This window comes from Rhinopithecus roxellana, chromosome 11, assembly GCF_007565055.1.
Source record: "Rhinopithecus roxellana isolate Shanxi Qingling chromosome 11, ASM756505v1, whole genome shotgun sequence".
NCBI classification, from domain to species: domain Eukaryota; kingdom Metazoa; phylum Chordata; class Mammalia; order Primates; family Cercopithecidae; genus Rhinopithecus; species Rhinopithecus roxellana.
The window spans coordinates 3,406,696-3,423,494 of NC_044559.1; the positions used below are offsets into that span (position 1 = coordinate 3,406,696).

General features: G+C 48.9%; 1 protein-coding gene across 4 annotated transcripts in view; it reads right to left on the reverse strand.

Annotated features, from left to right (window-relative positions):
• Positions 1–14,681, reverse strand: part of WDFY4 (WDFY family member 4) — a 300,326-nt gene extending 285,645 nt beyond the window's left edge. For 2 of the 4 annotated variants that reach the window (XM_030940063.1, XM_030940062.1), the window contains exon 1: positions 14,400–14,663. The gene's annotated coding sequence lies outside the window, so the exon portion shown is untranslated. Of the gene's footprint in view, positions 1–13,869; positions 14,135–14,399 lie in introns of those variants that run through there. The other 2 variants (XM_010382862.2, XM_030940065.1) reach the window with 2 other exon arrangements.
• Positions 14,682–16,799: the final 2,118 nt, after the last annotated feature.

Here is a 16,799-nt window from a genome sequence, read left to right on the forward strand (position 1 = left end):
CTTGCCCACGTTGGTGATGTATTAACTGACAGCAGGAGCCCTGGTGTGTACGCGTGTGGGGTGTGAAGGGGACAGGAGGGACACTGGATGTTACAATAGGTCCCTGTGCCTCTGCCCCTGCTAGCTCCAAAGTCCCCATGCTTCAAGCCCCAACACTGACAGCTCTGAACACTGAGTGTTGATCTCCTTCTCTGCCTGCTGTCTCAGAGTAGCTATGACCAGGCCCCACCCTCTTCCCTACGGTCACCCTGAGAGCCCTGTCCACAGACATTCTGCTCCCTCCACCTCCCACTTCCCTCTCCTCCCCTCCCAGACCTCACCTGCCCCTGGGACAAAAACCAGGTGAGCGTGGCTGTCTGTGGAGGAGGAAATGGAGACGTGACAGGGCCTGTGAGCCCGGCAGCATGTGCTCTCTGGGGCCGCACGGGCCTGCTGGGTCTATAGCACATTTCATGAGAGACCTCTGATCTCCCTCCAGAGTTGCCATGGACTGACTTCCAACGCTCAGCAATCCTTCCCTGAGTCTCCAGTCCGCTCTGAATATTTCAAACTTGCCAGCCGCCACAATTGTGTGAACCAGTACCTTAAAATAAATCTCTCTCTGCCTACACACTTGCACACATCCTATTGTTCTGTTTCTCTGGAGAGCCTCGGCAGATACAGCATGGCTGTCCCGGATAAAGCCTTCCCCTGCCAGACCTGTCCACATTTCCCATCAGCGTTTATTGAACCAGTACCACTTGGCATGCACAGTGTTAAATTTTGCCTTCTTAGAAGCATGAGGCAAAGCAGGAGCCATATTTGGGGTTGTGGATAAACCGTACACCTCCAATTCGTCTCCCCCACTGAGAACAAATTGAGCAAAGACAAAGCATGATAGAGTTGACAGACGGCCCCTGAGAGAAAGAGGTCTTCAGTATCTTGCCAGAAGTGGGGTGAAGGCCTCTTGCCCCTCTCTGCTCCCCTGAGAGGCCACTGCTGCTCAGAAAGAGTGTTTCATGGAAATCTTGATCTGATCTGCACAGGCAAGGCCCACTTGCTAGAAAGCTGGGACAGGACTGTCACAGGGGCCTTGTCACTGCCGCAGCCACAAGCCTCCAGCCCTGGCACCCTTGGGGGCAGGAGAGTGACACCAGAGTGCTTCAAATGTGCAGGAGATTGGTGTTATGTCCCAGGCTAGAAGACAGACATCGTGGGCAGGCAAAATTGGAATCTGGCGTCAAGTCTGGCTCCTGCTCCGCATGCCGTGAGCTGTGGAATCTCAGAAGTGACTCTCCACAGTGTCAATCCTTGTCTGAAAAATGTGCTGCGGGAGACACCACGAGATGGCCTGTCAAGAAGCAGGTCACAGGAGGGCTCTGTAATGGACAGCACATGCCCTCCTCGGAGGCCGTCTCAGAGCCGGGGCACAGGACTGTAGGAGAACAAATGTGCGTGGGGCCATGGAGGACAGAAGCACCCATGGGGATGGAAGGGCTGCTCAGAGAAGGCCAGGCAGGAAGCAAGCTGGAGGCAGACATGCAGCAAACAGGCCAAGGTGACCTGGGGACCATGGGACATGATGCCACGAGTAGTCATGAAGGACCAGGAAAGGGAGATCAGCACGGTTAGACCTGGCGTTCTGGGTAATGGGGAGACCCTGGAAGTACTAAGCAGGAAAATGGCCTGGGAAACGCTATTCTAGAAAGGTTGTCCTGACTGGCAGTAAACCAAGCCTGGAACAGGAAAGAGAAGAAGAAAGAACAGCCAGGAGATACAGGGCCGTGATCACTCTGGTTAGAGCGATTGCCTTGGAAACGGAAGTAAGGCGGGACCTTATTGGAGATAACCCACCAAAATGTGCATCTGACTCCAAAGAGTCACATGTGCATCTTTGCCAGATGCACACCTGCACATCAGATGCCAGGTGAGCTTGGAAACAGAGCAGCCATAGCCCACTCAAGCCACTCACCAGACCACCTGGGAGGCCGTATTCCCCAACATTGTGACTCACTTCTGGGTGGGCGCCACGTGTAAGTGTTGGCTACAAGGTCTAAGGTGATTACAACATGTCCCCAGGTGAGGCCAGGGGCCAGGAAGACAAGGGAGGCTGAGACCGCCAGAGCTCTGTGATGCCCAGAGATGTGGGTGGCTCATAGAATATCACAAAGCAGGTCAGAAAGGGAGCTGGGAGCCCCTGCTAGGTCTCTCCTGCTTCATGGCAGGGCCTGCTGTCCAGAGCCCTGACACTAGCTCCTAGGTTACCTGTGAACTGGGTGAGACCTGAGTGTTCCAGGCCCACCCTCAAGTAGCATCATGCATCTAGGTGTGGGCCTGTTAGCCTGCGCTGTGTGACAGCCTCTGGCCTTGACTCATTGGTAAGCACCACCACCTCCCTGAACCTAGTCCCTCTGGCCAGGCTGGCCCCTCCTGAGTTCCAAGGCCAGGCCAACCCAGAGCGACATCACACAGATCAGATTCAAATCCCAGCTCCACTTCTTCCTAACCTGTAACCTTAGCAACTCAGGCTCCCTCAACTTCGATGTCTCCTGCTGTAAAATGGGAACAATATCGTCCTTGCAACATTGCAGAAAGAATTAAGCAAGCCAACATATGTGAGAGGGTGTCCAGTACACATTAGATGCCCACAGAGTGCCCACTGCAAGGCCTCTTCTGTGTTCTGCACCTTGCTGCCTCGAAATCTTTAAAATCTGCACTTCCCCAGAGAGCCTGAGCCCCACATGGCCTTTGTAAGTGTGCTCTGGGGCCTCCATTCATCTTTGGGGTTCAGCCCCGGGGTCTGAGTCAGCTGCCCCAGTCTCAGCCTAGACCCTTCTTTTTGCCTTCATCACCTCCCCCTGGGCCAGCCGCTGAGTGTGTCCAATATCGGATCTCCTCACAAGGAGCTGGTTTGTTGGATGCAAGGACAGGGCCTTAGAGACGTGGGTCTGAGCATGGCCAGACAGGGCTGCACATGAGGATTTGGCCACGGTGAGGATGCAATGTGGAGACACAAGCAGGAGGGCTGCCTCCAAGACCAAGCCTGTGTTGGGGGATGCCACATCAGGGCCAGGTGGAGTCAGGGGCAGCCATGTAGACAGCAGGTGGGAGAGCAAGGAGTGGACCACTCAGGAGGTTCCCTGTGGGCCCTGCGTGGCCAGCTCCTCCTCAAAGGAGTGCCAGGAGCAGGTGCAACTGCTGGACTCATGGATAACTCCAGCAATCACCTCAGTGCTGCCCTAGGCATCACCAGTTAGTGAGTGTCCCCACTTCTTACCCGGGCCAAGGGCTGAGTGTGCCTGCAGGCAGAGAATGGTAGGGCCCAGGGCCCTACACCTGCTTCAAAGGACTCATGAGGAGATGGAGGCAATGCAGGTGTTTTCCAGAAGTTCAGGGGATCCCCTGAAGACTAAGATGGAGACTCCCATTGGAAGGAACTAGGCAGGTCAGCAAAGCTTCCATGGCTCTCACAGCTTCCTTTTTTCTGATTCTAGTCCACACTGGGCTCCTGGCCAGCACACACCTCTATGGTTTTGGCAATAACAACGGAATACAGGAACTCACAGTGTCCTGCGGAAGGGGCTGTATCTCGGTATGTGTACCTACTTCCACATTGCCAAAAACGGCCAGGGAGCAGTTCCCTGCCTGGCCCCTACCATTTGGCTATGGTTGAGCTATCATGATGGGGACAAAGACCTGAGCTGGCGACAGCACAGGTTACAAGAAGCCCCAGCCCCTGTGGAAAGGTGGTGAACCTCTCTAACCTGGGAGCCAATCGGGGCTTGGTCTCCACTGAAATGTAAGAAAATATCCCCTTAGGTAAGAACGGCCATGGAAGAGTGACCATCTACCAACAGAGACATCAACGTTCTCTACTTTTAGAAAACCAATAAGGTAGGCATTACTATTCCCACTGTACAGATGGGTAAAACGAGACTCAGAAAACAAGTAATTTATCTGAAATCAAACAGCTGACAAGCATCAGAATCAAGGTCAAACCCAGGTCCCCTCTTCCAGCACTCAAGGCTGGCTTCAGGCAGTGGTCAGTGGTGGTGGAATATGCCATGGGGGCACCTCAGGTACTAGCTGAAGCCTGCAGTGTTGCAGGGAGTCCCTGGCTGGACTTGCATAGTTGTTGCTGACCCCCAGCCATAGGAGATCCAAGCCAGACCCGCTGTCTGCCCATAGCTACACAACAAGCTGGGAGGCCCAAAACAAGACTCTGTGATTGCACTCTTGCCCCAGAGAAGAGCAGATCCCTGGGAGCCTCAAGGATAAGGGTTCATTAGCCTTGGACAACATGGACACTCCTTGGCCAGCATTCCCTCCACAGATACCAGCACACTCAGTGTCAGTCAGTTGTCCTCCAGGCAAAGCCACTGCTCTACTTGGTGTGTTCTGTGTAGTGGGTCTCTGGACTATTAAACATGCAAGGAGCAGGATCACCCTCTGTCCACACCCTGGACTTCAAAGATCAGGGAGAGCAGGGGGCCAGCAAGGAAGCAGATGCAGTGGGACAGTCATTGGGCAGGGTGGTGGTGACTGTGGGGCAAGAGGAGGCTTGTGGCCCAGCCTGGAAAGGGTGGAGAAGTCTGGGAGAGCTTCTTAGAACATATGGCACTGGTGGTGGACACTGAAGAGTAAGGACGGACCCTGGCAGTAAGTGGACAGGCACTCCGGGCAGCCTGAGTGAGTGTCTGGCAAATTGCACAGGTGTCCAAGAAAAAGCAGGGACAGGGGCTCAGGGGTTGAGTGAGTGCATGGTGAGAGGGCCCTGCAGAGAGCCCGAAGTGGCAGGCCGATGGACATGGACACGGTGCTTGTCTCACGGAACAGTCCTGGGAGTCACTGTGGGGCTCTCAGAAGAGAGTGACAGGAGCACCTGGCAGCTATCTGTCACTGGTGACTCTGCCACCACGAGCTCACAGCCTGCTAGGAGAGGAGACAGGGAAAGGGATGCTCTAATACATGCGGGTGGAAGAGGCTAGGGGGTGCTGGAAGAGGTGTCACAGAAGCAGTGGCTTTGGAGAGGGAGTCTGAGGGAGGTAGAAAGAAGCTATGAAACAGGCAGGTTAGAGAGAAGAGGAGGGAGAAGCGAAGCCACAGGAAAGGCCGGGCTTAACTAGACCTGGCTTTGTTCAACTGGGAGGGATGTGAGCAGGAACAGGGCAGAAAGCTTGGGCAGGGACTCCATTAAGAATGTCTCCAGACTCTGAGCAACCCCCATCCGATTCCTCACCCTCCAAACTCCCAGAGAAGGAAAATCACAGGGGAATTTTGCAGGATCATTTATACCTCACGTGCTAAGGTAAGAAAGATTTTGACACATTTCCAGATGGCTTGGTTTGCTCACACAATCATCCCATTTAGCTTATTAAATTTCAAGAATAATTTGGTCAGAATAAGCACACAAAAATCACAAGTGAAGCTTTGAAACATATCTGAAAGCATGCATGCCTGGCTCCTCAGGAATTAAAGATCTCTTAGTTCTCCGGAATCATCAAAGCACAAAAAAATGAGGGCACAAACCACCTACGTCACAGATAGAGTGACTCATTTTCTTGGGTTCCCTGTCCTCTCCTGTGCCAGGCCAACCTGGACCCAGAAAACTCTGCTTTTAGGTTAAAGAGAAAAAGAGACACTATCAGGTGCAGCTTGACTCCTGATGCTTTTCACCTAAGAGAAGAGAAAGGAAATATACGGCTAGCCACTGGAAGTAGGGGCTTCAAGCTCCAAGTTGAGTCTCTTTGCTTTTCTGTGACTCAGTTTCCCCACCTGTAACATGAAGCATTTAGAGTAGATGCTCCTTAAGGATCTGTCTGCCAGTAAAGTTCTGCTGTTCAAATTTGCCCGGGTTCACAAGCTTCAGATTTCTCCTCTGAGAGCTGAATATTTGTTTAACCAGAATGAGTCTCCCACAAGCTGGCAGACCTCTTAATGTGCCAGGAATAATTTTCTTAATTATTCTATGTGCTGAGGAGGTGAGAGGATGGCATCTGAATAGAACAGAAAGGGGTAAGGGACCTGAGAATGCCACTTGCGTGGGTGACACAGGTCCTCTGGGTCTGCCTTCTATGAGGCTGGTAGCCCAGGGTGGGCCTGGCACTAACCCCTCTGCTTGCTCATCTGTTCCCTGGCTGCACCATAACGCTCCGCCTCCAGGCTCCCCTCCACCTCTAACCCACTCCACACTGTCAGACTTTACAGCACAACTCCAGATGTCCCTGCCCTGAGTCCTCCGCAGCTCCCATGTTCTCTGGGAAACTTCCCAAGCTTGTGGCCCTGATGATAGGACCCAACCCCCTCCTTGCCTAATTTCTCCCTGCACCCCCAATGGGGTTAAGCTGAATCCACTGATCACTCTCACCCTAACCCCTCTACCTTCAGTCAGGCCACCTCCTCTGCCTGGAAAGCTCCTCCTTCAGCACCACAGTCCAAATCTGCTACCTTCCAGACACAGCTCTTGGCTTCCCCCCTCAACACAAGAAGCAACCCTGCCCCTCTCCACTTCCAAATTGCTCCTACTATCGGGCCATCCTGCCATTAGAAGGCAGCCATCACCAGCAGGCGACAGCCCCTTCCGGTTTTCAAGGCTGCATCAAGATATGATCTCAGTAATTATAGCAGGACAGTGAGGCAGACGGTGGGCAGCAGGGCTTTGATCGTCCCATGTACAGGCGAAAAGGGAAGCTCGGCAATAAAAGCCCTTGGCTGGCACAGTCAGGCAGGCCACACAAAGGCTGGCCTGCATTAATTCCCAAATCAATCATTTTCCCCAGTGCCTACTGCCTATAACAACTGTGGCTCCCCTCCCGTTCCTCCTTATGTCATCGTTATTCATGAATACTCTCTCTTTCTCACTCTTGTATTTCCTCAATTCAAAGTCTCTATCGATTATAAAATGCCACAGTCATTTAGTTAAAGCACTTTGGGAGGGAAAATCATCACATTAAATACACACTTCAAAAGTGAGATGATTCAGACACTTGCAATTTTGTGAGGAAGGAATTACTTTGTGGAACAAAGACACAATCTTCCATGGGGGTGATTGTGAGGGTCTCACCCACTTACAGAGGGGTAGACTCACATGGGGGCACTGCCCCTCCCTTCTATCCCTGTCACTCCGATAGAGTTAAGGTGTCCTGGCCCACAGGCCCACAGGTGTGTGAGGCTAAAAGGAAATATAAGAATCTGTGATCTGACAGCAGGGCAGTGCCCTGGGCTTTTCCCCTTTTGAACATCTGGGCATTTGCCACCCTGATCCACCTGGCTCTTCGATCGCCCTTCACACCCCTGGAAGGCTGAGACCACGTGGAGCTGCTGTGCATACACTGGACGTGCAGGCTTGGTTCCTGGGTGGGGTTAGGAGCCTGTGCCCTGCGACTCACACTCCTCATCCTAGGCTTTGTCACCCTTTTAATTGCTACCCTCCTTCCTCTCCTAAAGAACAGGCATTCTCAGGGCAGAAATACTGGGGACAAACAGCTGCAGGGATGCTCGACCCTGCCTCTGTTATAGCATCTGCCACCCTGCAGCCTTCTGCATGCAGGGCCACTTTACCTGGATTCTGTCCACAGTTGCTCGGTGGGTTCCTGGCAGCGTGTTGCAACATTGCTAATTGCTCACATGTTTTAGCCAACCTCCACACAGTTTCTTTATGTGTACACGCATTTATCTTTGACTACATTTCTCTTTCTAGTTTGTGCTTATCCTTTTAAAAGCCGACATTAGAGCGCTACTGAGAAATGTTCTTATTATTACATGGAAAACACAAAAATCAACAAACATTTCTCTTTATGCCTACTAATTTTCACATCCAAGTGATGCCAGCAGCAGGCAGTCTGGTACAGCCACTGTCATCATGCTGGCCACTGCAGGGAGAGCAAGGGGAGGAGGCAGACAGCCCCCCAACTCCAGCAACCCACTACCCTGGGGGCTGCCATGATGGAGCCAGGCCGGGTTGCCAGCTGACCAGCAGGGGAGCAGCGTGATGGGAGCAGCATGGTCAGGCAGAGAAGGGTGCCAGTGTGGAGCTAGGGCCAGGCTTTGGGGCCAGGGTAGAAAGTGGGAATGGTGCCCATTTCGGAGACCCAGTCAGTGGTACAGCCACAGCACCCACCCCGCCAAGGTTGCTGGGCTCCTGGGCCTTGGGAGGAGGCTCTCCACCAGCCACCCAGGGCAGTATCTCAGAGTCTGCCACCCTAAGTCAGAGTGACCACCTAGCCTGCCACTTCCTACATCCAGCCTGGGCCCTTGATTAGCTCTGCCCCAGTGGCTCCTGACAGCCTTGGCAAGAGGGGGAGCTCCTGGTGATGTTGCCCTTGTCCCATATTCTGGCCTGGACCCAGTGAGGATCAGGAGCCCCTGCCTCAGGCTGTGATGAGGGGAAGGGATTGAGGGCCGCTTGCACTGGCCTTCAGATGCTCCTTGGCATGAACAGCTAGGGCACCATGGAAGGCAGCAGAGGGCAGACAGGCTCCTGGGTGGAGGGTAGCGGGTCCCCAGTAAGGTCCTACCTTCAAACCAGGGAGGGCCTGAAGGCTGGGGGCTGGGTTACCAGACCCAGGAACCAGAGTGGGGACTTCTGTTGCCTTTTTCAGGCTGCTCATGGTCACACATCGCCCATTTGGCTCTCATTTCCTCCCCTCTGAGGTCCATAAAAACCCTGGATTCAGCCAGAGCAGAGCAGAGGATGGGGAGCTGACTGGATGACCAGCCGCAGGGAGGAGCTACTCTCTGCTGAGAGCTGGGAAGATTATAGGAGGACCAGCTACAGAGAGGAGCTACATTCTCCAGGGCCTCCTCTCTGCAGAGCTCCTCTCTGCTGAGACGTAGGGACAACCAGCTGCAGAGAGGAAATACCCTCTCTGCTGAGAGCTGAGCACTCATCAGGACAACCTGCCTATAAAGAGAAGCTACCCACTGTGGGTCTCCCCTTAGCTGTTCTAACACTTAATAAAGCTCCTCTTCATCTTGCTTGCCCTCCACATGTCTGCGTCCCTCATTCTTCCTGGATGCAGGACAAGAACTCAGGCAAAGGTGCCACTGACCACATAGGTTTCTGGCCAGAAAAAGCAACACCCCAAACATCCCATATCACAAGTATATTTTGCTTGTAATTAATGTGAAAATGATTTAGTTGCATTAATCATCCATCATATCATAAACATGTTCTACATTGCCCTTTTCCTTAAAGTATCAGACCTAGTGACCATGGAGCATCCTCTCAATGGATCACCCATAATTGACTCTCCCTCTGTAACAACTGGATGCTTAGATTGTCTCCACTGCTGTCGTGGGCAATGCTGAGGGGAAGGATCCCTGCTGCAATGATTTTGTTTCCTATGAATTCTCAAAAGAAGAATTAATCATTTAGCCAAAAGGGAGGAACCACTGTCATACTCCTGCCAAACATTCACTATTCCTCTCTAGAAGTGTAGCTTCTTCAGCCCTTTAGTGGTAGTCTGGTCTAATGCAAGTGCACAGGCTTTAAAATCAGGTGGAACTAGGGTCAAATCTCAACTCAGTCACTCACTATTTGAGAGCAAAGAACCTTATGTCTCTGAGCCTCCATTTTCTCATCTGTAAAATGGGAATAATGAAACTTATCTCATCTTGAGGATTGAGTTTAAAGTACAAGTGCCTGGTTTATTTAGGTACTAAATCCATTATTCTTAGCTTGTATATTTTCTTTCTTCTTGGAATTATTTGGTTCAAGTGGCTTTTCACCTCTCCTACTTCTCATCCATCTTGAGCTGTGTTCCCATGAAAGCCTCTGGCCAAAGAACAAGAAGTATCATTCCTCTAAAGCCTGCTGTCCAACAGAAATATTAGAAATAGAAAGCCAGGCACAAATTCCAGCCACATGTGTAATTTCAAATTTTCTGGTAGATACATATTTAAAACAAAAATAAATAGGTTAAATTAATGTTTAAAGTATATTTCATTTAACCCAACATATCCAAAATATTTTCACTATGTAATCAATATTTTTAGGTACTGAGGTATTTTATAAATTTTGTTGGTAGTTTGTAACATCTTTGAAATCTGGTGTGTATTTCATACTTACAGTGCATCTCAATTCACATCAGCTACATTTCAAGTATGGCTAGTGGCTTCTGTATTGGATAACAAAGGTCTAGACTTTGATATTTAAGCTTTTAAGGAGTACAGATACCTCAAAGGGGATTGGCAGCCAAGGGTTTAGGAGATATCATCTATCTACATTTTGATGGTTTATAGCACTTGGAGGGAGATTACAAATGCAAGCCCCTAATTGTAAATAAAATGGGTAGCAGCTCTAAGGTGTGGCTCTAGGAACTCTGGGCATTTCATTTTCCTTACCCTCCTACACAAGATATCTTCCTTCTTTCTCCCAGTTGGTCAAGTTGCCTTGCTTGTCTACCATGAAGGTCACTGGGGTGGGGGTGGAGAGTGCAAAGACTTCCTTTCTTCACATATTGTCTAACAGGCAACTCTATCTTTATATGACCAAACTCATATTTCTGAATCATCATCACCTTCCAAATCTGCTTCTATTGCCCTCAAGCCAGCTCAGTAGGCAACAATCTCATTCGTCCTGCTGCTCTCGAATCATCTTAGCTTCTCTCTTTCTTCCATCCTCTATACCCTAAATGTCATCAAATCCTACCCTCAAAAAATTATCTAGAATCTGACCACTCTGACCACCTCTCATTATCTCAACTATTATCACTCTGGGGCAAGCCACCACCACCTCTAGCCTGGGTTATTGCAAAAGCCTCTCAACTGGTAGTCTTGCTTCTTCCTTTGGTCTCCTACAATCTTCACACGACACCCAAAAAGATTCTTGTTAAAAATGCAAGCATTTTTAACAAGAATCAGTCCAAACAGCAACAGTCCAAAAATGTATTTTAATGACAATTAACACAACATAAAAATATAAACCACTTAGGAATATATCTAGTCAAAATATGCACTACTGCTATAAAGAAAATAATAACATTGCATTTAAATACTTTAGAGAAGATCTAAATAAATGGAGAGACAGACCACATTCATGAATTGGGAAAGTCATTTTCATAAAGATATCACTTCTTTCCAAATTATATTACCAGTCAAATCTGAATATAGTTTTTTTTTTTTTTTTCTGTTGAAAGCCAATTCTGAAATTTATATGAAGGAGTAAAATACCAAGATTTTCAAGAAAGAAAGGAAGAAGAAAAGAATGGGGAGGCTCTTTCTAGATATCAAAATTTATTATAAACCTGTGGTTAACAATATTGTCTAGTATTGGCAAAGGGTTAAACAAATTGGCAGAATAGAGAACTGGGAAAGACCCCCATGCACATGACGACTCAACTCACAACAGAGCTACCATGGATCAGTGAATAAAGAATGGCCTATTAGGCTGGGTGCGGTGGCTCACGCCTGTAATCCCAGTACTTTGGGAGGCCGAGGTGGGTGGATCACCCGAGGTCAGGAATTCAAGACCAGCCTGACTAACACAGAGAAACCCCATCTCTACTAAAAAATCCAAAAATTAGCCAGGTGCAGTGGTGCACGCCAGTAGTCCCAGCTACTGGGGAGGCTGAGGCAGAAGACTCGCTTGAACCCAGGAGGTGGAGGTTGCAGTGAGCCAAGATCATACCACTGCACTCCAGCCTGGGCGACAGAGCAAGGGTGGCGGGTGTCTGTAATCTCAGCTACTAGGGAGTCTGAGGCAGGAGAATTGCTTGAACCTGGGAGGTAAAGGTTGCAGTGAGCCGAGATCATGCCATTGCACTCTAGCCTCAGTGACAGAGCAAGACTTTATCTCAAAAAAAAGGAAAGAAAAAAAAAAATGGCCTGTTAAATAAATGGTGCCAAGACTCTTGGTTATCCATATGGGAAAAGCAAAATAAAATGAGGTTTCTTCCCACCTCATGCCATACAGAAAAGCCATTTCCAGGCAGACTAGAGACTTAAGTGTAAAAAGTAATATTATAAAATTATTTGAAAATATATGAGAATAATTTTACAGTCTTACAGTGGAGAATTTCTTAGATAACACATAACAAGTATAAATCATAAAGCAACAGATGGATAAACTTGTTTGAAACTAAGAAATTCAGTCATTAATAAAAACCACAGGAATATAAGGAGACAGGGCACCAACCAATGGAAAATATTTGTTATATATATATAAATGATAAAAAGTAGTACCCAGAATACGTATTGAATTATGGCAAATCAATAGGATAAAAGACAGGTAACCCCATGAGAAATGGACAAAAAATGTGAACAGGAAAAGGGACCCCAAATGGCCAATAAACATATGAAAAAGATGCCCAACCTTAGTAATTTGGGCAATGCAAATTAAAAACATGCTAAGATAGCTTTTCATTTCTACCAGATTGGCAGAAATACAGTACCTGACAATATCAAATGTTGGTGAAGATGTGGAGCAACAGAAACTTTGGTGCATTGCTGAGGGTTGGGTAAAATGAGGCAAAACCTTTGGAAAACAATGTGGTGACATCCAGTAAGTCTGAAGATATGTATAACCTATGACCCACCAATTCTATTTCTAGAGTATATACCCTAGAGAAATTCTTGCACACACGCCCAAAGATGCATATACAAAAATAGTTCTAGCAGCACTGCTTATAATAGAAAAAAAAATAAACTCTTGAAATATCTCAAGTGCCCATCAGTAGCATCTCAAATAAATATATTGAGGTATATTCATCTAATAGAATACTATACTGTAGAAAACATGAATTATATACAGGTACATGCAACAATATGAAGGAATTTCAGAAACATACTTTTGAACCAATTAGGCAAATTTTAAAAGAATATTTAATTCCATGTTTACGGAGTTCAACAGCTTGCAATCATACATATATAGCAATTTAAATATGGGATGTAAAACTAGAAAAAAAAAGCAAGGGAACAATAAACCTAAAATTCTGGACAGTTGCTGCTTTTGAAAAGGGAGGGAGAAGGATGGATATGAAGAGGACTTTGAAGATGATGCTGATCTTTAGAAAATCTAAGGTATCAGCACACAGGGTTTATGCTACTTTTATTACTTTTATCTTATTATGGTCTTTCTAAATTTTCTTTCTTTTTTTTTTTTTAGAGATGGAGTTTCATCATGTTGTCCAGACTGGTCTCAAACTCCCGACCTCAGGTGATTTGCCCCTGTTAGCCTCCCAAAGTGCTGGGATTACAGGCGTGAGCCACTGTGCCTGGCTGAACTTTTCTTTTCTTTCAACACTGAAAATCTTCCCAAGTTCATGGAAGAATAGCCCAGGTGCTCAGGATGGACAGACAGGAAGGGCCTCCCTGACCTGACCCTGTTCCCTACCTCGCTGGTCAGAGCCCCAGACATGCCCCTTACCCCACTCTACCATACCAACCTCCACCAGGTCTCCTCCTTCAGACCCTTGTCAAGAACACTTCTCAGAAACCCACAGGGCTCGGCCTCCCTCAGACAGGTCGCCTCTCAGAAGACTAGAGCCATCCCCACCCTCCCAAGACCCCCACCCTACCTGCCACTCTCCCACACGCTGAGCACCACAGACCCCTGTCCGCTTTGACCAGAGCCTGGCAGGGCGTGGCTTCTCAATACCTATATGTTAAATAATTAAATGAATGACTATACACAAACTCATATTAAAATTAGTGTGCTCCGTGGAAAGAGTAATACATAGCGCCCTTAGTTATCACATCAGCTCATCCCTCACTTTAGATAGGTTGGGACAAAGGATCCGTGTAGTGTTTTAGAAGTTTCATTTCAGAGGAAATGAAGAATCAGCCCTTACTGAGCAGGTGGCCCTGCTTAGGCAGAAAATGCCGGCGTTTCAACGGTTTGCCTGTAACAGTTCAGATGAGGGAAGTGAGCCCAGGGAGGCACCTACTTACCAGAACCCAGTGAGTAATGGCAGGGCCAGGACAGACCAGCTCCCTCTGAGGCTCATTGGAAATGGCCCTCCGGCTCTGCACTCCTCAGTCAGACCTATGCGGGGTCTTGGAGGGCGAGTCTTACTGTCGGCCTACTCTCTCCGCCCCCTTGACAACCAGGAAAGCCCGTGTCAGCCCTTCCCAGGAATCCTTTCATAGCAGGACCCCGAGAAAAGACTTGACCTGACGTCGGAGGTCAAGGAGCGCTGCTGGAGCTCAGCCTGACTCCCAAACCTCAGGGGTGATACACACTTCCGCAGACCCAGGCCCTGGAATGGCCCTGACCACAAGGGCCGCCCACGCCACACACACTTCCTGCTCCCCAGCTCACCTCCTCTCCCACATCCACAAACCCGAACCAGGCACTGGGTCACATGTGCCCCCATACTCAGCCTCCCAGGAGGCAGCCAGTAGGCCCCACGCTGACAGGCGGGGGGCCCACATGCCCACCTCTAGGCTGGCCTGGCTTGGCCAAGAGCAAGGTGGCCTACCTGGAGGGGTGGCCGTCAGCGCCTGCAGATATCAGATGGCATGGAACCCCTCATCCCCAGCTGCAGCCCCTCAGGCTCGGGGGAAGAGGACCGGCCCCGCATCGGCAATCTTCAGCGCCGTTTCACTCTGAATCACTCGCGCTGGGTCTCTGCTCATTTCCTGGAGAAAGCAGAAGTGGAGAGCAGGCAGATGCGTGACTCTGCCCGCTCTCCAGCCGACCACGGAGCTGCTGGAGTTCTGGCGGGTGACTTGGGTTCTGCAGCAAGGCCCCTTGGGTCTGTGCACTCTCCCTGGTCAAGCGGTGCTGGGTGGGGCCAAGGACAAAATGGAAAGTACAGCTCGGCCCTAGAAGAGTAGGTCTGGATTCTGTGTTCTCTCTTCACTAGCCATGTGACCACTGGTGCACACCTCTCCTCTCTGGGCCTCTTTCAAAATGAGAACAAGGATCGTGTTAGGTGAATCTAATCAGAAGTGTGTTTCAAGTGCACCCCTGGACATGGCATGGGTTCAGCAGCCCTCGCCCCACAAAGCTCAGGGTTACCCACTTGGATTTCTTCCTCCCCTATCCTCAGATCGAACTTGAACCGCCAATCAGGGGAGTCCTCCTGCGGCCAACACTGAGGCAAGGATGAGAGGACATCTAAAACCACAGAAGGAAGTCTCTGAAACTCAGACTCCAAATTCTCATTCCTCTGAGTATATTAACTAGGCTGAATTATCCATGTCACCTATCCATAAGGGCATCTGCACAGGATGAACAAGCATGTCCTTTCACACACAATCCTGCTTGTGCTCTGTAAAAGGAGAATTTTGCCACAGAGCAAGGGCACTTGTTAGCGCTAATGCCTGATCCTTGACCCTCAGTGCAGCTCATTGCCTGTCTCTAGCTCACAAAACCAGTGGACCATGCATGACTGACTGAGAGGCAGCAGCAACGTCACTTGTTATGAGATGGAGTAAGGCTCCAAGATTGGTTTAAAGAGGAAAATAACATTTGTCATAAAACCTCACCCTCCACCAATGCAAACTTGTCAGTAGACAGCAGCCAAAATAGTAGATCTGTCCAGCTGCACTCCAGCTTGGGTGACAAGGGCAAGACTCTGTCTCAAAAAAAAAAAAAAAGAAAAGAAAAGAAAAAAAAAAGAGAAATTGAAAGGATACATGCAGTGCCAGCCAGGGGAAAGAGAAAACCTTAGAGAATTTGCGATGAAGTGTTTGTTGTATATGATGAAAATACCTCCCTCATTGTCACCAATGAAATCATAAAATCTACAAGATACTGCCTGAAATCAGAGGCCTATGGTAAGAGCAGATTAGACACAGGACCTTCCACAGAGGCGGGAAGGGTGGCCAGCATGGGACAGGCCAGGACCCCATGCCTGTGAATGCCCAAAGGAAGCACAGAGAGTCTGTCATAGTGGGAGCTCGCAAAGTCTGCTGGAGGGCCCTCATGCACCCAGGTCTCCTACCTTCTGCCCTCCCCAGCACCTTGCTGGGTAGCCAACAGCAGGCAGGTAAAGAGCACTAAATTCAGAGCTAGAATTCAAGGTTGAAATTCCCACTATCTTAACTGAGACAATTGACATCTTTAAGTCTGTTTCTTATTTGCAGAACGAAAGAATGCCTTGTTAGAAGGAACAAGTCAAATAACATTTGCAAGAGAGTTCTTAAACACTAAAAAGGGCTGTGCAAATGCAAGCTTTTATTAGTGAGAGAGTTGCCCAAGCTAAGACATTGAAGCAGCAGGGGCAACTATGAACTGCCCATGTAAATGTGTATTTTTGTTGATGGGCAATGTGAGATTCTCTGATTTTTAAACAATTGCCCCAAAATGGCAGTTTTACTTCTGCATCCAGCTATGGTGATGTAACTGATACAGGACATACCCTCCTATTGAAAGCAACTACAAAATAGTTCAAATACATAAGATAATTGATTTCAGGCATTGAATAGCAAGACTGATCCTTGAGATGAGGAAAACACACAAGGTGAACCCCACAATTGCCCTGGAGTTTTTTCTAGGGATGCTTTTTCTGCTGTGATGCAGGTAGGTGGGGACCCAGAGACAGTAGTCTCCCTAAACTAAAAAGGTTTAAGTCAGAGTTCAAAGCTGCTGGAGGTGCTGGAATGTTCAGGGCAAGTTCCTGAGGAGAGTGTGCCTTTTGGGAACTCATTGTGTGTGCCCTTGGCCAAGGATTCCTATGTGTGCACAGAGTGAGACTCCAAGAGGCCCAGCAGCGGTCACCTAACCCAAGACCAAGCGCTGAAGGAGGTAACAGAGAATGTGCAGAGCTTGGAATGTTGCAGTTGCATCCCACGGAGAGTGAAGAGACTTCACTGAGCATTGTGGGACTTCACTTTGCACCTCAGAGCCCTCACCCCTTGAAGCTCAGAGCTGC